General features: G+C 39.6%; 1 protein-coding gene across 12 annotated transcripts in view; it reads right to left on the bottom strand.

Annotated features, from left to right (window-relative positions):
- The window catches only part of mef2aa (myocyte enhancer factor 2aa), a 70,226-nt gene that overhangs the window by 45,301 nt on the left and 732 nt on the right, over positions 1 to 24,193 (bottom strand). Inside the window, exons 1-2 of one of the 12 annotated variants that reach the window (XM_067589690.1) lie at positions 20,301 to 20,452; positions 17,563 to 17,687 (exon numbers count right to left, since the gene is read on the bottom strand). The exons of 9 other annotated variants lie outside the window; for them this stretch is intronic. The gene's annotated coding sequence lies outside the window, so the exon portion shown is untranslated. Of the gene's footprint in view, positions 1 to 17,562; positions 17,688 to 19,954; positions 20,114 to 20,300; positions 20,461 to 24,193 lie in introns of those variants that run through there. 2 more of the 12 variants (XM_067589689.1, XM_067589691.1) reach the window with 2 other exon arrangements.

The following is a 24,193-nucleotide window of genomic DNA, read 5'->3' as shown; positions in this document are numbered from 1 at the left end:
AGAAAGTGTCTAAACAACTACATCTCCCCTATGAGTACAAATGTAAAAAGGTTAACAACTCAGGCCATTAGATGCAGTCAGCAGTTGTGAGGCGAGGAAGCCAGGGGCCGAATTGACAGTGAAAACGAAAATGACCAGTTCCAGTGGCACACAGTCATTATGGGTTACAGATGGACTGGCATTATGGTGTCTGGCTGTCTGAATCGGGGCTCCACTGTAGGCAAACTTGACTGAGATCACCTCGCTAACTACCCACGCATGGCTGCGGGAGCCAGGAAAGTAACCGCCTGAACCCCCGCAAAGAATTTCCCCAAACCACATCACAACAGGCCAGGGAGAATGACAATGTTCTTGTTCATTCACCATTTCACACACAAATTGACGGAGCAGTGTTCAAATTAGAGAGAGGTCAGAGGAGTTCAACTCCTCCACCCTGAAAGTAGAATTTGTGTCATTTACAAAAAGTGATCATTTCTTACCCATTACATTTTATTAATATAGGTATATCAACTTATTCAGTTAACTCACTGTTATAAATCAGTGTGCATTTTAAAGGTATACTATAGAGGACTTGGGCTACCTACACACCCACTGAAAATACAGTCTCTATAGATACAAACACCGCTACACACTTCTAGAGAGAGAGGTTCCTTCTGTATGCCTTTAAATAATAGAAATTTGAATTTCTTCAGTGATTTTGTTTTGTACATTTCAGGTAAAGGAGATTCTCTCCATCAGATTTCATGACAAAATTTCAAACAGAGTTTTGGTTTTACAAATAAGCTCAAAGCTTGTTGCTAAATCAACAAATGATGAACCGAAAAGATAGCAGGCCACCGCAATGTGTTTTATTTGCATAATGACATAATCATTTCTCAGTGTGTGTTTTAAACTATGTGTGATCTATATTGGTGACGGGGTGTATGTGTGTTTGCTATTTGCTATCAGTGGTTATATCAAAGCTTTATTTGTTGTCAATGTGCTAGTTTACTGCATCCTATTGTTTCATATGTGCGTCTGTGAGCGAATTTAGTGTTGGTTTAGGAGAGCTGATCTGAGATGGACTAATCTGTAATAATCTGTTGAGACTGGTTTGAATTGACCACAACAAATTCTGTTCTTGGAAAGCGTGCTTATGTGAATGTGTGCATTTTTATCAATCTAACATGAGTGTAGAGCTGCATCGACAGAAAATTAATCTTGTTTTAGTCATTTTTTAAGCAAGAATGCCAAAAAATTTGCTACAGCTTCTCAAATATGACGATTTGAAACTTTTTTGTGTCATACATGATAGTAAAGTAAATAACTTTGGATTTTGGATTATTGATCGGACAAACCAAGACATTTGAAGATCTCACGTTGGGCTGTAAGACATTATGTTGGGCATTTTTCACATTTTCTGGTATTTTATAGACAAAATGATTAATAAATTATTGAGAAAATAATCAGCAGATTAATCAACAATGAAAATAATCATTAGTTGCAGCCCTACATGAGTGTAAACAATGTGTCCTACCTACAATAACTGTCTGCTCTTCTAAAACACTGCATCCTTGCTCATTTTATAAAAGTCCAGTAAAACTGTAGATCAGAAAGAATTGAGACACTCTCACACATAAGCATGCATGCACACATCCTTTCCTGTCTTTATACAGAGGAGCTGTCACAGTACGACAGTTCAAGTCTAGAGGCATAATAGATTGTGTCATGACATTTGTCTTACACAGATATGAAATGACAAGCTGAGAGGGCCTTCAGACTGCAGGTGTGCCACGCTGTCAACATAGTGCCCACATTCATCAAAAGTTAGTCAAAAGCTATACTGTAACATCTTGCTGACAAAACCTTACTTTCAGGGTCCATTTAATCTAATACTGTGGTTGATCATATCACAACATACTTCACTGTGCATTGAATAACACAATTTCATTCCTTAGAACTAAGTGGGAAATTTTCAACTGGCATCACTACCCAGATATACATGTCAGGAGATGGTCAGATTACAAAGGAGAACAATGTCTGTACTGTAGCAGAGTACAAGTTTGTGAGGTGACACTCCGGCTTCTCTTGAGTGTTAGAACGGGACTGTTTATGGCCTAAATCATGTGCTCTTTGTGCGTGTGTGTGTGTGTTTATGTGTGTGTGAGAGAGAAAAAATAAATGCACAAAGAGAAAAGTAAAGGGGGCAAAATGAGCCTAGAAGCAAGAGCAGGCCAATACATTAATACTTGTGTACTCGATGTAAACAGGAACCTTACTGCAAAAGTTCAACCTCAATAAGTCACATATATATCATCCTGTGAATGATGACGGGCAAAATAATAGTTTTTGTCATCAAACCTTGTTTGTAGCGCGTTGTACAACAGCATATCATCTTATTCTCTTTAAAAAGACCTTGATATGATACACCTGGCCAACTTTAATATAAAGCAGTCCAGCACTTCTGAAAGATGCTTACCAAACATTTGTAACACATAAATCAATGTGCAGAGAATATGTCGCCATAGGAACGACCACATCAGCGTGAAAGAAAGTCAATATGACATGTCTAACACAACAACGCCATGCCTTAGTGTACCTTCTGTTAAACACACATGCAGTTTTGGCATATACTGTGTCTAGTGCTGGGCAGTTGGACCAAAAATTTTTATCACAGTATTTTTTAAGATTAGGGTGGTTTCACAGTATATCACGTTTTTTTGTTGTTTTTTTTGGTTTTTTTTGGGTGGGGGGGGGGGGGGGGGGGGGGGGGGGGGGTTGTTTTTTTGCAAGACTGGGCCTTTATATAGGCTTATAGTGGCTTCTTCTACTGTCAGGAGTACATAGAGTTTACATGAATCACTTCAAAAGTTTGTTTCTGAGTCTGCATGAAAGTAAACACAGGAACTAGCTACCTGTAGCAGCATTATGGCTAATTGTATAGAGCTCTATGTCTGGGGCAGTTTGCCGGTTAACTGTACCACCCAAATATTCATCTGCACACGACAGTTTGTTTACATGTCTGAGGCTGAGGTTTAGACTGTAAGGAAACTAAAAAAACTAAGTGCAATGACAGATTGTCCCATGGACTGAGGACGATTGTGAGTCATTTCACTTTGAATGGTCAAGCATATTTATTTGAGCTGGAGTACACAGAGAGGAGATAAAACAACTGAAAGAAGGAAAACAAAGAATGGAGGCAGAAGGGCAACAGGACAGTAACGGTTACCGAAGTTAGTGAAGAGTAAAACTTTTTTTGTAGTCTGCCAGACTCAGAATCTATATCTAGAAGTCTCCACAGATGAGAGTAATCCAAGCTGTGTAACTACTACACATTGATTTACAGCGTTAATCAACATTTTCATCCTGGAGATTGTTTCACCTCCACAAAATCAACTGGGAGAAAAGAGCGAGGCCCGCTGGATCAAACGTTCAGCTCCACATGGCAAGAAAAATGCGATTACAACACGTAATTATGTGTGTGAGGAATTACAGTATGCAAGTCTCTATCATCCAGCGGTAGTCCATGAAAACTGTTCAGTGTGTATCTTGTCATTTTACCCTTGCAATTTGGAAATTTGCAGACATGAACCATTTTATTTCATCTACTAAGTTACTACTTCTCCAGCATGAAGAGACGCTGAGCTATCCACAGCCTCAGACGTGAAGAAACCGACATACAAACTGCCACGGATGTAGTTCACTATGCAGTTAACCATAATGCTGCTACAGCGGATCGTTCTTGTGTTTATTTTCATTCACTCACAAACAAACTTTTAAAGCAATTCATGTAAAAATCAGTAAAGCAGTAGGAGTCTGACAGAGGTTGCCCCAATAACCGTCATTATACGCAAGGTCTTGTTCGCTCAAATCTCAATCTGAATCTCCGGATTCTCAATAACGTACCTGGCTAGCTAGCAAACTGTACCCAGCATGCTGTATGAGGGTGTAATTTTGTAAATGTACAATTGTTAGTGTTACAAATTATTTAGGTGTCACAAATTGTTGTGTGCTATGGTGTTTTGCTCTGTAAATGAGAGTCAGTTGTGGGTTACTTTTAATTGTTGTGTTATATATAAATATATGTAAAGTTATAAGCGTTAGTAAGAAGGTTACGCAGTTAATAGGGGTCCCCTTTAAAAATACTCTACACAGCTTGCCCAGACCGTAGCACTCTTCGGCGACTATATATTTTGCCGCGTATTGAAATGTTACAGCAATTATTTCAGCTGTGCACTGGTATGGCGGTATACGAAAAATTCACATCGTATGGGAAATTAAAACCGGTATACTGAAGGAATTGGTATACTGCCCAGCACTAACTGTATCTATACCAGGAGATAAGCATTACAGTAGTTTTTGACCGGGGATGCACTGATCCACTGTGAGACTGGTCAAGGGCCAGTCTGCCTCCTCCTCCCTTAAGACGGACCATCGAGACACTGAGAGGCTTGATGACAGACCTGGCCCTTTCACAATCAATAAAACATGGTCAATTCCCAGTGTAATTACTGAATCCAGCACATTCTCCTCCCCTCGTCTGCTTGTAAGTCTGTGTTAACTCTACGCAAAGTTGAGGCATTACGCCCTCAACTCTTGTCCTATATAAAAAGGTAACATAAAATAATATAGTAGATTTATGTTGCAGGGTTCACCTAATCAACAAAAAAATGAGGCCAATCTTATTCTGTATGTTTGTGGTTTAATAAACTGAATCAACTAAATCTACACAACTATAATCTTTTCCATTCCACACTTCAAGCATCCAAATGAAATCTAATATATTAAAGGTTATTTGAAAATTCATCCTATCTGACTTGCGTTACAGAAGCACCCACTATGTGCGGCAAGCATGCCTCCACTTCTTTGAAGGTGATGGACAGCAGCCAAAGTCTTGAGCATAGCCGTGACAGTTGCACTTCCTGTGCAAGGCAGCGTTAGCCTCAGTATCCTACCACAGGCCGTGGGCAGACAAGACTCAACTTCCTGCCCCTCCACTTCCTGTTATTCAGGACACTTCTGCATGCCCTCTGTGGGGGAGTCAGCGGGAGCTGGAGAGATGGAGAGGAGGAAGAAAGGGAGGGACCACCTTGGGGACACCCTTCCCCTCTGATCCTTCCCCTTATTACGGTCCTGGCTGTAAGTCCGAGACTAAACAACAACAGAAGCTCATCTCTTGTGGCTTCAATTTGTGTGCTTATTATGTTTACTGGAAGGATCATTACACTGGCTGGACGACGTGCACACGCTGCTCTCAGCCACTCACTTTACAATTAGTAGGCAGGGACCTTTCCTTGTTATTCAAACACTCTGCCGGTTACGTAAGAATGAATCACAGCTCTCACAACACAAGTTAATGTGCATTGAAACAACATCATTATGACAGAACTACATTTCTTGCAACTCACACAGTAATCTGATGTGAATTGATATGGGGATTCTGTGAAATAATCACTGACAACGTTCTTAAGTGTATCAAACTCAGAGTGTCAACACTCTGGCTCAGTTATGATTAGCTTCTGGCAGACTAGAGACACAAAGTGAAGCAGCCTAAATCCACAGTTTTACCGATTTGTTTCAATGGAGCCTTGACACCAGCGCAGTGGGAAATGAACATCCACCTCTTTGTTCTTGCTTTCATCAGGAGGTGCTGTACCTGTAAATGGGGCTGTTGGCCAGAGGGGAGTGGAGGCAAGCCAGCCCTCTCACGCTCTCTCCCTCTTCCCTTTTGTGCAACAGCGCTTATCTCCCTCTCCAGCAGTGAAAGGCAGGATTGTGGCCCCAGCAGCATCACTAGTGTTAATGTCTCCTGATGCTAATCTGACACACGGCTGATCCCTCAACAACCACTTTCTACAACGCTTTTTTTTCAGCCTTCTTTCTTTCTTTCTTTCTTTCTCGCTATCTCTCATAATTTCTTCCTTTCTCTTTTTCTTTCTTTCTTTCTTTGAACTCCTGTTATACATTCCCTCACCTCAGTTTCCAAGGCAACTAATGAGATATAATTAATAAGAGCTATCGCAAGGGCATGCGAACAAAAAAGTGAAAAAGGAGGCTTTGAGAAATGTAGAGAGAGGTGGAGTAGTCTGCAAAACATGTACTTTCTGCAGCACTTCCCCTTCCTCTGTAAAGCATTGCTTGGGGTGACGTTTCTTGTAACGGAGAATGATTTAAATAACATTTAAAGAGGTGGGTAAAATTATTATGATATGAATACCTTGAAGGTGTTGAAGGAAAATCAAATACATATGGTTCACACAAAAGAAAACCCTGTAGGCAACAATCTTGAGATAGTCAGATTGTAAATTCAAGACTGGTAAATCTTCAGTAGATTGCTTACAGGTTTGAAGCCACGTAAGCAGGTCGTCAAACATCATTCTTGTCTTATTTCATTAAGCAATGTTTTCTCCACATATTGAATCAGTCTGAACCTAACACAATCAACTAAGATATAAAAATGTATTGTTCAAATGGAGACAGTGACCTGCACAGTAGGGACAGTAACAAAGCCGGCAGTGAGAGCCTGCACTGAAATGGCAGCCAAGCAGACAGCGAGTGGTTAATCTGCCCTGATGACTGGTAGCTCAGTCCAACTCTCCAATGACCCAGCTGTAATCCCACATTGGATCAATGCAAGTTCAAACAATCCTCCATGCTGCTAGCACCTTGCTTGGGCTGGGGGATGGTGCTGTAAGACAGGGACCAAGAGACAGAAAGCTACTTAGCACCTCCAAAATGACATCAAAAGGAAAGAAAACCCCACAGGAAGGACCTGTTCTCACTGAGAAAATGTTTCACTGTAGGCCACATTATTCAGTCGCTCTTCAGATAAATAGTGGACATGTATCCAATCTACAAAATCTGAATGACGATGAGTGGATATAACAACCAATAACCAAAGGACATCATATGCTGACAGCACTACCAGACAGACATCCTCCATCTCACTCTCACAGTACTGTCAGGGGATGAGAGGACTATGCAAGGTGACTTTGACTAAGTGCCTTGGGGTTTCATGAGAAAACGCCATTGACATTACATTAATTTCATGTCTCTTTTTTAACTGACTTAGTGCCACAGAGCCCTGGATAGCAGGAAAAAAATGAAACAGACATTTTTTTTTTTTGCTTTAGCTTCAAGGCAGCGGGGATCCAGAGGCCAGGAAGACAACAGTGACAAATAGGTGACATGATCAGCCACCAACTTTTTCATTACTTTAAGAGTCATCCAACAAAGGGGCGAGACATTCGCAGAACAGGATAAATGTTAGTCAGAAACTTTCCACTGCACTTCTCGTATGTTTGGATTTGATAGCAGGTGTGTGTATGAAAGAGAGACAGAAAGACAACAAGAGCGAGAGAGAAGAGGATGGAGAGTCAGACAGAGAGAGTGGGAGAGAGAAGACAGTATGACTGTGTTAACTATCTGGAAAGATGTAAGGGAAACAAGACTAAAAGAAGCACCCCGCACCCATCCCATCCCACCTCTGTGGTAGTGTGCGGCAGCGGCGTTGTAACATAATTACTGCTGGGACACTTCTATTCCCAATGATCCATTTGCGTCAGTCAGGTTTTCGAGCCCAGCCAATGAATGGATTCTCAGTTTCTCAAGGATAAAGAGATGACCCTCTCCTAACAGTTATATCCATTTCATGTAGAAAAGCTACTCCTTCTCAAGGTAAATCCCTTGATGCATATTTGAGTGAAACTTTTTGAACAAAGAAAATGATGATAACTTCCTTGATGCACGAGTAGGGTGATGAATTATGTCTCATTAAAAATGAATGCGCTTGACAACTGAGAAATCATAGACATATAGTACAGTTTCCATAGTGTCCTACTAGCCCTGCTTGGTGCCTCTCATGTATTACAATTACATTTGAGTCATAGAGCTAAGCATCAGATTTTCTGAAAAATAAATACCCAATGATCTTTTACAAACCCAGCAAGTTATTTAACAACACTTACTGATGTTCTGAAGGTATTTTCAGAATCCTCAAAGGGTTTTCTAACCATCTGGATGAAAAAATATTCCATCTGCTACAAGATAAAAAAGATTTTTAACACGTCTCCCAAGTTGCGCTTTTTTCTAATCCAAAGATGGAATTTACATATCCTTTGTATCAGTTATATTGACATTTATTGCTGTTACTTTCCAATAATTTTCATACAAAATATTAACATTTTCTTATGTTTCACAAAAAGAGCAAGGACACGTCATATTATGAAATACAGTCGCAATTTGAAAAGCAGATTAAAAATCTTTTAAATAGTGCAGCAGACAAAAAAAATCATCCAGATGGTTAAAAGAGTCTTTGAGGACTGTGGAAAAACCTTCACAACATAAGTGTTGTGAAACGACCTTCTAGGTTTTACAAAGATCACCATATATTTACTTTATTAGAAAATCAGATACTTAGCTCTTTCACACAAATGTAATGGTAATACATGAAAGGCACAAAATGGGGCCAATAGAGTTTCAACCTGTTTGCAGCGGTTATCAACATGGGGCCCCATAGCCAGGGGGTCCGCAAAATAAATTAATTGTGCCATGCTGTGCAATAAAACAAGTACACCTATACTCATAGAATCTGGGGTTTCGGTATGTAACTACTCCCACCCCTGTTAGCTTTGGGCCAATAACAACTCTGATATGATTGTGACACATCAACGGACATCTGGTTATGTTTTAAAATGGGGGAGCAAAGTTCGAAATATACACAATTGGTGAGGAGTGTGGGGGTCCTCCCCCAGATATAAGATTGTAATTTAAAACAAATTTCCTTCATTTCTACACCACTTAACCTCTTGGATTAAGTCAAGAAACAGCCAACTGCACTAGTCTAGATTAATTAGACTGAGGAAACTATGAAAACCAAAAATGTATCAAGAACATATACAATATGTAACTGGGTGGATCAGGACAGGAAATGATTATTAGAAGAATGTCTGTTTCATATTCAAAATTATTTTTATAAAAACATTATGCCAGTTCGGCATTTTGGCAACGGTATATCCTACATTTAGCTAATGTAAAGTTTAGCTGGAGTCAGTGGGCCAAGCAGGTTAATTCAACACATGCTAGCCTATCTTTTCCTACATTCTATTTTCAGTCAATGATCGCAATTGAGCTAAACGGCATGTTTCTCACTTTTGAAAACAGTCAGACTCCTGTGACAGACTGTGAGTGACAGCGAAAACATGCTGTAGCAAATGATCGGTGATGGGTTTGATTGAACCAACTCAAAGGATGGTCCAAAACTGTGTGATTTTTTATTATCTGTTTTTGTCAGTTGCTGAAAATAGGTAAATGGTCATTGACACAGGCTGCATAAATATGATCACCTGGTTGCGGCGAATGTATGATGATTTGGGCTGCTTGATTATGGCAAAAATCATAATCATAATTTTTTGGTCAATATTGAGATCACGATTATTTAACACAGTTACTCGTTGACTTTGGAAACATTGAATTTCCTTGAACTTTATATATAATTCAGCCAAAAAACAAATAAAAAATAAATGTCTTATGATAATAATGATATGATAATAATAATATAATATAATATATATAGACTTTGACTTTTGATATATGATGTGTATTATAATGTTGTTTTTATTTGGTATATAAAATGTAAGAAAGGATCGCTGAAATGCTACTCTCGTCCTTTTCGGCCGCTCCAAGCACCAGTATCGTAACAGCACGGATTCGCAAACTATGGTTCAGTTGACCGCAGTGAGATGAACTAAGCATGCCACAGCCTGGCTGAGAGTGAGTTTGGGCTTTTAGAGGGGGGTGAAAGCAAACCACTGTAACGGAGCCGGGGGTGCTGGATTTATAACACAAGACCTAACGGGAGCATCACTGTAAAACGGAGTGTGGCACAATAATCGTTTTATCTCAATTATCTTGTTTTCATAATCGTTGGAAGCCGTAATTGTGATTGAAAATAAAATTTAATTAATCACCCAGCCCTAATGATGATAAGTTTATTTTTAAAAAGACAAAAAGTGGAGTAGCAAAACCATAACTTCGCTCCTCCGAATTGAACAATAAGGATGCATTTGCTTCATTTGTTCCATTGCTCAAGTGCCTTGGGACATATCACATCAATCTGTCATGAATGACTCACTTCACTCAGGGCACAACAAACCATTCCTGCTGCTGCTTAGCTTGGCTTATTGGCTAACTAGCTAGCTGGCAAGCATGGAGAAATATTTGAGACAGCCCACGTCGTCAAGTGATGCTAAGCCCCAACTAACTAAATTGAGAAAATATGACAACAGTTATATCGTTTGGTTTTATTGAGAACAGCGATGGGAGACCAAAATGCGTCATGTGTCTTCAGGTGTTAGCAAACGAAACCATAAAGCCAGCCAAGCTAAAGTGACATCTGATTACAAAGCACCTGGAATTTGAGGGCAACACAGAAGAATTTTTCCGTCGAAAGAGGGAGGAGTACACCCCCCAGAGAGCACGGATGGTGAACCTGGCCCACTGAAGGCTTCTTATTTGGTGGGTCAACGGATTGCTAAAAGGAGCCACACACAGTTGCACAAGGAATACTTCCAGAGGCATTTGAAATGTGTGCAGTTATGCTTGGGATAGAGGCAGCCAATAAACTGAAAGCTGTACCTCTCTCAAATCACACCGTGAGGAGGGGAACTGAAGAACTCTTGGTTGATATTCAGTCACAGCTACTGGATAGATTGCGCTCCTGTGAGCAATTTTCTATTCAGTTGGACGAATCAACAGACATTGTCAGTGTGGCTCAGTTGATTGTTTTGGTTCGCTATCCATGGGAACGGAACATTTTGGAGGATTTTCTGTACTTCAAGGAGGTGCCCAGGAGGACAAATTCTGTCAAGTTGAGTCCAAATGCAATTTGAATAAAATGGCCCTCTGTTTAAAAGTATATATGTGGCCTTAACATGATTCACATTGAAACGTGTTTCTGTTCGTCACTATGAAACAGGTCTGACGTATTTAGGTTGAAAAGTTTTAGAATACAAATAGTTCCAATTAGGGCTGCACAATATATCTTTTCAGCATCAACATCGTGATGTGCACATGTGCGATAGTCACATTGCAGGACAAGCAATGTCAAGTAAGACAAATTAACTCAAACACGTCATGCCACAATTGTTGATGTACTCTGGTGAAGGGATGCACTTTATTAGTTTATCAAACAACCTAAACAGGCCCTATTAGTCGCCTACCACAAACCTGAAAATGAGCGCTGCCTGTTTTGGTTGTTTGATAAACTGATCAAGTGCCACCGTTCGCCAGAGCACATAGCAAAGATTGCTGTGCATGCAGAGTCTGAGTATCACCTGCCTGTAAACATGCACGCGACACAGCTACTGTCACAGATAATGAGTATGCGTATATCCCTGTTATCAGCAGCACTTCATCCCGGTGATGGTGATGGTGAAGTTAAACAGTTGCCACCTGCTGATTAAAATGAAGGGGGTTAGCCCCGAAGTTAGCCTCTTGTGACGGAGCATAAATGAGCTGCCCATTGGATACTGACCAAGTTCACTTAAGGTGGACCAGCTATTCTCATTATAGTGGCAGACATCCTTAACAGAGAACAGAGAAATGTCTGGCTGCTGAGTCCCGAGTTCTCATCAGCACCCCCCTCCCCCATCACAATATATATTGCAGAAAAAAAAGATATCGCAATGCCAGTTTTTTCCAATATCATGCAGCCCTAGTTCCAATTGCATCTAAGTACAAATGGTAGTAAGCATATGCTTAATCAGTATTATAATTATGAGGAGATCCTTGGAAAAATTTCTCCCCTGTAAGGGGTCCCTGGCCCCAAAAAGTTTGAGAATCCATGGGCTACAGTATTTGTCAGAGGAGTGAGGCATTATTGTGACTTGAGAAACTTCTCTATTAGGCTCACCTCTTGACCCTTAGAAATAATTTCTAATCAGCCAATCTACAGTATGTCATGCTATATCCATGAAATGCAATTGACAGACTAATGGCTAACTACTCACTTCATATTAACGCCATTGGTTTAACAAACGATGTCTCTGAGCAAAAGCCCTCCATCACCAACATTCCTTATGACAGTATGTCAGTTTAACAAGTCAATGTCTTGACACGGCACAACATCAGTATTCAGCAGTCTTTATGGATGAACACTTGTGTCACACTTTGCTCTTGCTGAGAAAGATACATGTGATATATCTGAGTTACTTTTATTCTCAATTTTCACCATTTCATTATCTTTTATTGCTTTGTCAGATCATTTTCTGTGAACTGAAAGGGCAAAGGAAGGAGCAACACTTACGCTTAGACACACAAACACAAAAAAACAACAAACTAATGCATGCATGGTCCTAGAGGTTTATAAATTTGCATAGCATTACAATGTGGTGTTGTGGTCTGGCATGGTACAATGGCATGTGTCCATTTGCATGGTTGTCTATCATCAGATGGACTTCTCATCAGGGAACAATAATAATGCCAACACCATAGGGAGCAACAGTCCCCCACCCTCCCAGGAACCCTGCGAGCTGTGTTAAGTGCCATGGCAGCCTTTTGATGTTGCGCAGACCGCAACTCAGAAATGGTAAACAGCAAAGATGAACCAAGATCTTCCTCCAGGGGGAATCCACAGTGTAAGGATATTAGGGACGTCATGCATAATGTGTCTCAGCAGCAGCGCATTTACCCGATCTCAACACATCTTTGGAAACACTGAGGATCCAGATTAGACACTGAGATTCAAGATATTCAGTTCTCCCCTAGTGTTTGATGATCAGCAGGCAGATTTATTAAATAAATAGTAAGCGCTGTGGAAAGACAACAGTTTTTGGTAGACATACATGTAGTCCATATTGTTTAGGATTATAGTTACTGTGTGCCTTGAGAAAATGTCTGATTTTAATGGGAAAAAAAGCTCAGAATAAATATTTGATTTTCTCTTCCCATTTTTATCATCCACTCGATGCCTCTTTCCCACAGTGTTCCATTACATAAAGGTTTATGCAATCTGAGCAGTGAGGATGGCCATGAGTCATAACAACAGTAAAAGGGGCTAGTTGAAGTAGCATTGTTTTTTTGTTTTTTTATTTCTTACAATTTTGTGTCATAGAATTAGTAATGATCTCACAGAGGCCTGTTATTGACACATTTCATGTAAATAAAATAACTGCTAATTTCTGTAAACACTGAGTGACACATGCGGACTGGTAGTGGCTGGTAAATGTGTGAAATTCGCTTTTGTAAAAAGTTATTAGTTTCCTGTAACATCACACTGAGAGACGGTTTTCATTTTGAATAATAAGTGCACGTTCTGAATTTGTAAATTATTTGTTTTAACACATAATTTGAGAAACAAGAGAGAGATATGCATTTTCTCTCTCTATTGTCTCTCAAATCGAAAATCTATTGACATCAATGAACGGCATTCACTGAGCAAATAATCTGAGGGGTATTTCTGCAGCTACAGCCCACAGTTTCTCCCAAATCAGATGATGTGTTCTTGCTGTCACATGAACACTGTGTGCAAACACTGTGATAAAGAAAAAGGGAGACAGACAGAGAGAAGGAGAAAGAGAGAGAGACCCCCACAGGCCCTGCTGCTCGCCTCTCCAGGAATCTTTTCAGTCAAACTGTTTGCCGATAGCCTCTGGTCCTGAGTCTCAGGGCCAATGGTTGATGATGAATGCCCCCCACCCTCCCTCAAAACCCCCAAATATACTCTGAACACCCCTGGCAGTTGGACCAGCGACAGAGGTTGAGGGAAGGAGGGAAACAAAATCAAGAACACAGTCTGACATGAATACAGGCTGGCGACAGCTAACTGCTGGAAACACTACACCATTTTCACCTAGATTTGCAGCCCATGGCACACAGATGGAAAGTGGACTGGGAGAGAGGGAGAGGACAAACGGGCAGACGCACAAACAGCGGGCAGACTCAACACCTCAGTCACAATCACAGTCACACTATAGAGGGCTGGGATTAAGTGACTGGAGCTACAATGACAACACTGTATGAATGCCCTTGATTCAAATAGTAGTTTTAACTAGATGAAAATCTCAAAATTGACGAATATGGCCAGCAAGAGTGCAAGGATTTAAACCGTGAGCTTAGAGATGATATCATGTCTCAAAATGACACTTGACCAGGCTTACACTTCCCCTAAAGTGAGCAAGGTCAAAAAGACATTCTTTCCATCCTAAATCTGCACACAAAACATACTGTATCTCTGCCTAATGTACAACACTTTGGAATCTCGTCGTCTGACTAAAAAAGAACATGCATTAGATTTTTCACTGTTCACGCTGCTGGAGCGCAGCCCTAACAGCAGTGTGGAAGACAACTTTGAACTGCAAGTCAGAGCCCTGGGGTGGACTGGAGCAGCTTCTAGAGCAGAGGGGGGCCAGGTCACTTCCCTTCCCTGTTCATATGGCCGATGTGTGCTACAGAATAATGGGAGGAATCGCATCCCCCCCAGCTGTCCTTGTTCACAGGGCTTCTCAGACAGACAGAAAAACAAGGATATCGCAGGCCAAGCCCCCTTCCTGCAGCTCATGGGGCCATAGGGCCAGCCCAGCTGCAGGGGATCCAGCTCTTCCTTCCAGCAGCCACTGGACTAAGTCAATGGGCTCGCTGTAGGAACTGTGACACCCAGGTCTCACAGCTGTATTTACTACACAAACCATTGATAAACACTTTTTCATGGACTCTACTTATTACCATCATGGGTAACATAAGGGAGGCTAGAATAATTGGTGATAAAGGCTGCAACTGATGTTTCAAATCGCCTATTTTAGCACTCAGTAACAATGCAGTAAACAGCCTCATCACACAGAGCTCACCAGACTTTGAAGAAAGTTTACTTTGCACACAATTCAATTCTTTGTCTGTTCACGATGCTTCTACTTAATCGACTCTATACAAAGCCAGAGAAGTTAAATCTCCAGTGAGAGATGCTTTTTAAGATCTACAGTAGAGCATCAGGAATTCAATACAGTGGGGTATATTAGCAATCATGGGAGATCTTTTGATCTAGTAAATTAGATTATAATATATTCCTTTGATTTGTGTTTTTTTTTCAAAGTCTCATTAAAATTCAGTTAAAATGCAACTCAGCAAAGAGATGTCTTTCTTAACTTCCTTTTCTTTTTTTTACTTTATAGATGATTCAACTGAATAATATCACCACAGTATTGTGTAGCAGTATAGTCACCAGCTCTCAATGCAGGCAACTGTGTGTTGTTGTAATCAACAACTAGAAAACAAGCTTAAAAAATAATCACTAACCAAACCACAGGACACGCACGTTTGGCAAGTCTGTCCTCTAAGGGTGGCCCACTCACTTTTGAGATGATGCAGTGTGATTCTGTGGTTTTTCTTGCACTTCAGAAACCCAAAGAAGGAGGAGGTGGCATCTTAGAAAGGTGCTAAATGACTTGACTTCACAAAGTCGTCACCTTTGCTCCACCGCATGCTTCCACAGTCTTCCCTCCCAAACCACACAGTGTGCATGTGTTATTCTTGCTGCAGATAAGAGATGGTAACATATGAAAACTGAAAACAATAGCCAGCAACTGGGGGGGCAAGAAAATATGTATCATGTTTAGCAGAAAAGGGCTTAACATATCATAATTTGATGATAAAAAGTAACTATGATGCTATTTCAGGATTCTATGGCTACAGAGCATGTATAGCATGATAGCTATGTTTGTTTGAGTTACAGTCCGTAACTAGTATTGATGTTGACTGAGAGACAGACTAGGATCATAGTGGTGAAAGCAGATTAACAGCAGATTTAGAGTGCGGCTCTGCTTGAGGATCTTCCTGCTGATTCTCCTGTGTGGTCCAGGTTGGCGAGGTGAAGAGACCTCCAGTCAGGTCTCGTTTGGAAGACAGGAAAAGACGCTGCGGCCTTAAGCTGCTCTGCCCTGCTCAGCAGCACATATGCTGAGTGAGCCAAACGGGGTGGCTTACCACCAGAGGTCTCAGTCAAGGGCAGGACAGTTGAAAGGTCACAGCTAGCTGTCCTGCTATACGAACGGTGCTTCAGCGAGTAATACATTCACCCTCTGAGCTTAAAGCAGGCTATTAGAGCGCCTAAACAACACTGGAGATTCTTAACAGAGTTTCTCACTGCAGGTGACATTCACAGAGGTTATTTAATCACAGAGCCATATGTTGTTACAGCAATCATTTTGGAACTTATTCAATTATATATATTAGGAATTAGGAATATTAGGAAAAGTTTTAAATATTAGGAAAGTTTAAAGAAGCATTTGTTAAGAAAATAAATAACCTTAGTATGAGCTATATCAGTTGACTCAGTGATATCTAAAAAATTACATTTCAGTGTATTTCAGAAAATTCTAATGTTTAAAAGAAAATTCCTGTAACTTTGAATCAACCACTTAAATGTAAAACAGTAAGTAGTATCTAACAGCTTTATGTTGTCTGACACTCGCTGCCAGTTCTGGACACTCATGCCCAGTTCAATGGCAGATGATCACAGCACATTAATGTCCTATCTAATGTGCAAATGCCACACAGAAAAAGAGAGCCAGGAATCGAACCCAGGGCCTCCGCGCAGTGAAGTACCACTGCTAACCAAAGGCACACTGTGACACCCACACTGCAGGCACCAGAGTGACCTATTTAGCATGAATCAAACTCAGAAAGAAAAAAAAGTAAATTTAAAAGAACTCAACTTTCTCTCAACTTGAAATCAAACTATCAACTATCAGATTTAAATGTATAGTTTAGGCATGCTTCTTGGTTTACTGTACAACAACGGAAATAATCAAACTATATATAAATTGATATATAGAGAAATAAGATTCATATATTAACAGGTCAGCTATTTGTTTACAAGAAAGAATTACACATTTTTTTTCCTCTCTTTAGTCTACAGTTAACTGCGGTCTAAAACATTATCTGCCAGGCTCAAGATTCTGCATCCAACCTCCAGGTCTCACAGGAGAATGCTGGAATCTCCATATTGATGATGGAGCTCCAATAAACAATGAATCATGTTTCCAAGACGCTTTTGTTAATCAAAGAGAAGGCTAAATGCTTACTGAGTGATATGAGCATTATCATGCCAGTGATCTTTATTTCTAATGACCATAAAAAGATTATAGAAACGAATGCAAGTATGTACTAAAAATAAGAGTAAGAATTAACTGTACGAAGAAAAGGAGAGGAAGTCAATTACTACAATCACCTCAATCTATTTAGGTAATTTTTTCAGCGAACTTACACAAACTTTCTGATGTTTCAGTACCTTATTATAGCCAGTTTTACCAACCAAACTAAATAAAAACTGTATTCAATATTTAATATCTAACTATATGCCAGAAAACACAACTGCACTTGAAGCTCATTTGCCAAATGTACAGACTCAGAAACCAGTATGTTTCAAATGCCACTTCAATGGTACAAAATATGATTAAATAAAGTAAAAATATAAAAAAATAGACTCACAATCATGATTCTCAAAGATTTAAAACTGTTATACAACGTATTATCCTTAATTACTGTAATGCTGTAGCTAAATTTGCAGTATAAAAGAACATCTTGGCTTACCAAACAATCAAAGAAACACTATCCTCTTTATTGGACCGAGAATGTGCAGCTTCTATCGCTTATTTTTCAGTCAATACATCGTGGCTTTCAGCTTTCTGGTGTTTTGTCCTCCTTGGAAAAATGTCCTGGGAGGAGGAGAGTGGAGGAGAAAGACTTTCACTCAGTGATTCAGAGGCATCGTGTAAACGCCAGCATTCTCTTTCTGACAACCAGCATTAATTGCAGATCCGACTCGCCCACACACTCCACATTTCTCCTGGAAGGAGAAGCTGAGACGCTGAGATTGAAGTGGGATGAGGAGTGCAGTAAAAGATGCTGCAGCTGCCCGTTCCTCACACCGTCACCACCTCTCATTTCTCCCTTTCCACTGAGAACTTCGCCGACACGTACTAATGCACATTTACAGAGACATAGGGAGCACGCGAACACAACATGTAACAAGGCTAAAACATTTAATAAACAGTGGTAGTCTTTGTGGAAAATCAGCCATTACTACATCATCCTATCCTTGATTAAATGATACAAGGTGGAATCTAATAGTTGTATTATCAGACCTCTCTGTGTGTGTTTGCATAATGGCAAAGGCAGAACATTTGGGGTCTCTGAGGTTAGAGCAACAGTTCACCGCATATGTGAGAGTGACGTTTATGATGGCACTATCTGTACCTTCACAGATAGATTATTCATTCCTTTGACTAATATACGACATAAATTGTTAAAATGATATTCATTTCAGCAGCATTGAAAGAATCCCTCACCCACACATTAGACATAAGAGCTCACGTGATGTGGATCATGAGCAACAAGGCCCATTACTGGCAAGGCCTGGGGCAGCACAGAAGCTAATGACTGCAGATTGGAGGGTGCTTTACTGCTTTGCTTTCGAAATCACTGGCAACCAACCGGTATGGTAATGTACATGCCGTCAGAACGGTGGTAACATAAAATGGACAGAGAAAAATACAAGTGCGCTTTTAATACTGCTGCAACAACTCGTGTCCCTGAGGAATTATTTTAGTAATAACATTCGTCATTGGTTCAATCTGATCAGTGAGGGTTGGACTGTAAGTAGTAAAATATTTACGATTGGGGTTAAAGCATTTTTAAATACATGCAACTAAACAATCTATTGAACTCACAACTATTATGGATTCTTATATATAGTTTGGATTTTCTGTCGGTGGATTTCATCCACATAATACTACAAAACAACTTTACAGGTTGTAACACACAAACAAAAATTCCCAGAGACTAGATTCATACTGATTTTAAGAAGTTCTATAAAGAAAACTGTAGGTTTTGTGTATATTTTTTTAAACTGAATAAAACTTACACACACTAATGAGCCATGTATGGTGCCCTACACTAGAGACATTTGAGAAGGTCAGGTTACTGTTGGTCATTTCCCAAGCTGGCCAGGGGTTAAGGTCACAAGAGTCCGAGAGATTCAAACAACCACTACGCAGCGAAGAGTCACTCTCACAGGCTCAGTTACCAAACCCTCCACACACACACAGCAGATCTTAAATGTACTGCGCACTGTCCCATAGCCTGTTACTTTAAATAATAAAATAAAAGTGGGATCTTTAAGTGATCTTCTTAAGCGGTGAAGAGTTTATCTAGAGAAAGATTACCTCCAAAACATGGCACATTACTTCACCTGATTGGGGACATTTCAGCTGACCTTTTTTCAGCTTTAACTGGCCATTTATCCCCATAATTTCCCTTAAATAAAGCATGACTGGATTTACTTTATACCCAGGTAATAGCTACCAGCTATAAGCACTATTAAAGTTCCAGAATAACTGGTGAATTAGTTGCATGACTTTATATCATACAACTCACTTTTATAAATACTAAAAATACTTTCAGTTGGCCAGATAGTCTCCTCTTGTGAAATTAAATAGTAAACATACAAACAACATTGATGGCAACATCTATGACAATAAAAAAATATTTAATTTCACAGTGCACGAGCTGACCAGCACCAACTAGATTAAAACGCCACTAAGCTGTTATCAAAACTGGCAACCTTTCGCGCTCATATATATAAAAAATAAGATACAGTGAATAATTATTAACTATATTTTAAGTTAGGTTGAGGTGTTTACATGATGTTTTGAAAAGTTACACAATGTGCGTACATATAATTTTCAGTAAACTCAATATCAGACTTCCATTACCAGGATATTGTCACTGAGTGAAATGTAGCCTGCTGCTGTTATGATGGCTCAACAGTGTTATTACATACACATTGATTACTATTTTCCCCCAAACGATGCGCCTGTTTCACAAAGTACAGCTTAACATTTCACACTTTTGACCCCACGATAAACTCCGAGTGAGTTTTTAAGAATAATAATTCACAAATAGACCACCTTGAGGGACTTACAGTTAAGAATTGTCACCGGCGTATTAGTGTTTACGATGAAATCCGTAAAAGTTTCCCGCAATTAACTGATAGCAACAGCGCGCGCGCGTCTGACTGCACCCTTTAAACGGACACTTGGACATTTTACGGCGTGAAAAGCTGACACATCATTTGACATGACAGATGTTAGATGACACGACGCGGTTTTTACATTCTGTATTATCTCACATTCCGCATGTACGCCGACGAAGATACTGTCTCCGTCTCCCAAATCCACTCTACGTCTCCCTCTTGCGCTTTTCTACTCTCACTCTCTGTAGCTGCCGCTGCCACACTCCGCAACATTGTTTCTATTTCCGTTACTCACCTTTACTCCCAAGTCAGTCGCTGTATATAGACACTCTATATCGGTGGCTCCAGTGGATAAACGTAATTTCAGTTCACATTTACACGCTGACTGCTATTTTAGGGGGAGCTGACAAACTCAGAAAAGCCAGTCTCCCTCTTGTCAGCTAGAGACTCCTCCCCTTATCTGACGAGCTGCCTCCTTCTCTCTCTCTCTCTCTCTCTCTCTCTCTCTCTCTCTCTCTCTCTCTCTCTCTCTCTCTCTCTCTTCTCTCTCTCTTTCTCTCTCTCTCTTTCTCTCTCTATCTCTCTCTCTCTCACACACACACACACACACACACACACACACACATACACACACAATCCAACAAAACATTGGAACAAGTTAGAGAACTGTCTGTGTTTATATTGGAAACTTATAAGTCGCAAATAAAGTGAGAGTGCTTCAGATTTGTAGCTGTACAAGTACAACACATATCTTACGGATTATTTGTATACATGCATGTTGATATACTGCTTCACATTTGAATCTTGACATAGCCGATCCATTATAATAACAACTCTGTTCCAAATCGGCCCTGTTACAGAGTAAAAACAGACTAAACTTATGGAAACTTTGACAGAACTAACAGGCAAAAGAGAACTGACAAAACCGCAAAACTGCAGTCAGCCAGAGTACATTCTGTTTTCTTCAACTTGAAGCCTGACTTGTAGATTTGGACAACTACTTTCCCAAAATTACTCGGCTCAGCCTCATCACATTAGAAACATTTGACGTCATATCTCTAAGACAACAGCAATGGAATTTGGTTTAAAGGGCACCTCGCTCGTCCAATTGAAACCCTCAGCGTCTGTTGAGCAGCCAATTAGAGGAGGAAGGTGGGACCTGTTTGACTCGCATTTGAGGATGTCACGTGTATGTGCAGGATCAGAGGAGGTGTGGTGCTTGGACTGTTTTGCTGGCATTTGGAAGCAGGTGCGATAGAAATCCGGCACAACTGTCTGACTATGTATTTAATATGAATGAGATGAGCATGTGGCCAGGTTTAATAACTACATGCTCATTTTGCAGTTTAAAGCTATCACAGATGTTAAAGGACAATAAGCCAGTATTGTAACTAAGACCAATTACTCAAGTTCTTTATTAAGTATCATTTTGAGGTAGCCTACTTGTACTCTCTGCTTGTTTATACTTTAACTCCGCCATAATTAAAGGGAAATATTGTACTTTTTACTCTACAACATTAATCCTACAGCCATCATTATTACTTTACAGATTAAAACATACAAATTCTAAGGTGATCTTATAAATATGATGTTTTGCTTAAATAAAACTACTCAACAGTATATTAAGTGGTTAAGATCAGCTCCACCTTTACCATACAACATCAAAATGCTACGTACACATTAATGCAACAGTAGTAATAATCAAATTAATAATAAATAAATAAAAATATAACACTGACAGGGGCCCATTTTGCCCCCAGATTGAGTACTTTTACTTTTACTACTAGTACATTTTGCTGATAATTATGACGTACTTATTCTCAAGTAAAATTCTGAATGGAACACTTGTACTTGTCATTAAGTATTTTTAGATTGTGGTATTGTTACTTTTAAAAGGATTTGAATCCTTCTTCCACTACTGCTTGCTACTTGGTACTGTATCAGAGGGGGCTCAGAGGAGTCATTAAAATTGCACAAAAGTCTCACACATTAGACAAAGGCACGTCATGTTGCTTTTGAATGACTGCTTCTATATCACATAACTTCATCAGTCAGGTCACGGGACTTCTTAGACACATAACTGATTACCACAAGTGACATTTTTGAAATGTCAAACTACATTGGAGTTAACTCGCTTTAAGTTTTTAATATACTCAGATGTATTTCTGAGTTTTAGAAATGTCAGAACAACCGGATTTCTCTGCAAACAAGTGATTTGATGGCACCATTGCCTTGGTTGAATAGTAAAACAATTTTAGATTATTTAGAACTCCTCTTTTAATGTTTCATTTCACTGCATACTCACTAATGAAGAAAAGGGGCTTTTAGAAGAAAAGGGAGAAGTATGGTGGCAAATATCTCATTTGTTTAAGTCTGGTATAGTATTGTGCTGTCTTTTTCAACAATTGACCTCTAAAGGCAAAGGCCATGACTAGTCTTCCTCATCCCTCTTGATTTCTCAGGGCAAGGAGTAACATCAACTGACCTAAATAATAATACAAAAGTTCTGCGTGAAGGGTCCTCTGTTACCGACCACACTTCAATATATACAATATGAGAAATTAGATGTATTTATTACATTCTTCTTGTGTCAACCTTTCTTACAGTAAACTGTAATGATGGTGAGATTTAAACAAATTTAGTTTGACATGTCTTCATTGTTCTGCTCTTGGCTCTCGGTCATGCACCAGTCCAGGTTATATGAGGGCGCACTTTATGGCAACATGAGGCAACGTGGGCTGGCTCTTCCTGCAGTTTGCTTCAGCCTGTTTTGCTTTAGTGTGCAAACTCAGGCTCCAGAAGGACAATATTATGGCACACAGAAATTCCATTTGACAGTGACTTTGTTCATTATAATCTGTGGGGGTTGAGGCTGACTCCAGATTAAATTAATGTGTACATCACACATACAGTACATGTCCATTCAAAGAGACAGAAAAAAACATGTAAAATGCTAAGCCTAAAGGACACTGTTATCGTTCTCATAGTAGCCATAATAAGGCTTGATTTATAGTTCTCCCATATGTTTCCCACTCATACACCCATACACTACTCCTTTGTATTTCACCATATAATTGCAGATATTATCTAGAGCAATGCAGTTTTTGTTTTACAGTAAAATGCTTTTTTATTTGTTTGTTGGTTAGCTTTTTAATGTTGTTTGTTGATCAATGGTTTCCCAACCTTATGGCGCACCAAATGAGAGTTCAGGCAAATTTTCTTTCAGAATATAGAGACAAATTTATTTTATCATATCTGTAAATCACAAGGTATTCATGCTTGTATACAATTATACCAAATTCATTTTCTTTATTATGTGGATGGCCAAAACAACAGCAAAAACACACTTGGCACTAAACTGTCTTTTTGTTTTGTGTACAAAATGCATTTTGCACCATAAAAGCATCGATTTCAAAATTCAGCATGTGACCCAGAGAGATGCCACTTAAAGAAAACTGCAAGAAAACACCTCAGACTGATGTCCCTGACAAATTCACTCAAGCGTAGTAACATTTATCTAGATGCCCATAAAGCATCTACAGACTCTGTGAAGCACCTGACCTGGGATGACAGGGCTTTGTCCATTGCTGCGCCCACCCTCTGGAACTCTCTCATGATTGCATCAACTTGTCCACATTAAAAAACTACTCAAAACTCACCTTTTCAGAGTTGCTTTTAATGTATGATTTAATGCTCCCTGCTACGTAATGTACTTTTAGTATGTTCTTTTGCTTTTAATGTGTTTTTTCTGCTGTGTAAAGCATCTTTAAATACCATGAAAAGCACTGAATAAAATGTATTATAGTATTACTTGTTTAAAATTGGCTATCTGAAACTCAGCACTCCTTTTCTTGCTATCTACAGGTCAAGCCATGGGCCTATCACTAATACTGCTTCAACATCACGTGAGATTATGCTAATGATTAATAAAGACATATATTTAGTCTACACACTTCAGTACACTTCAATTAATCAATAGAATGAATCTCTTAGTTGAGTCTGCTCTTTACTACAGAAATGTATATATTTCTAGTTAGCATTAGAGCTCCTCGTCTTAACTAATTTCACAGTAATTTATTAATAGAATTCTAATGATCTGCACAGCACAGAAGAGTCAGGATTACAATTTCAACTCTAACTACACACATGCCACTAGGAGCACATGCACATTATTCTGCTCATTCCTGT

This window comes from Thunnus thynnus, chromosome 5, assembly GCF_963924715.1.
Source record: "Thunnus thynnus chromosome 5, fThuThy2.1, whole genome shotgun sequence".
Lineage (NCBI taxonomy): Eukaryota > Metazoa > Chordata > Actinopteri > Scombriformes > Scombridae > Thunnus > Thunnus thynnus.
Note: the sequence above shows the minus strand (reverse complement) of the source record. Positions and strands in the feature narration are given on the sequence as shown.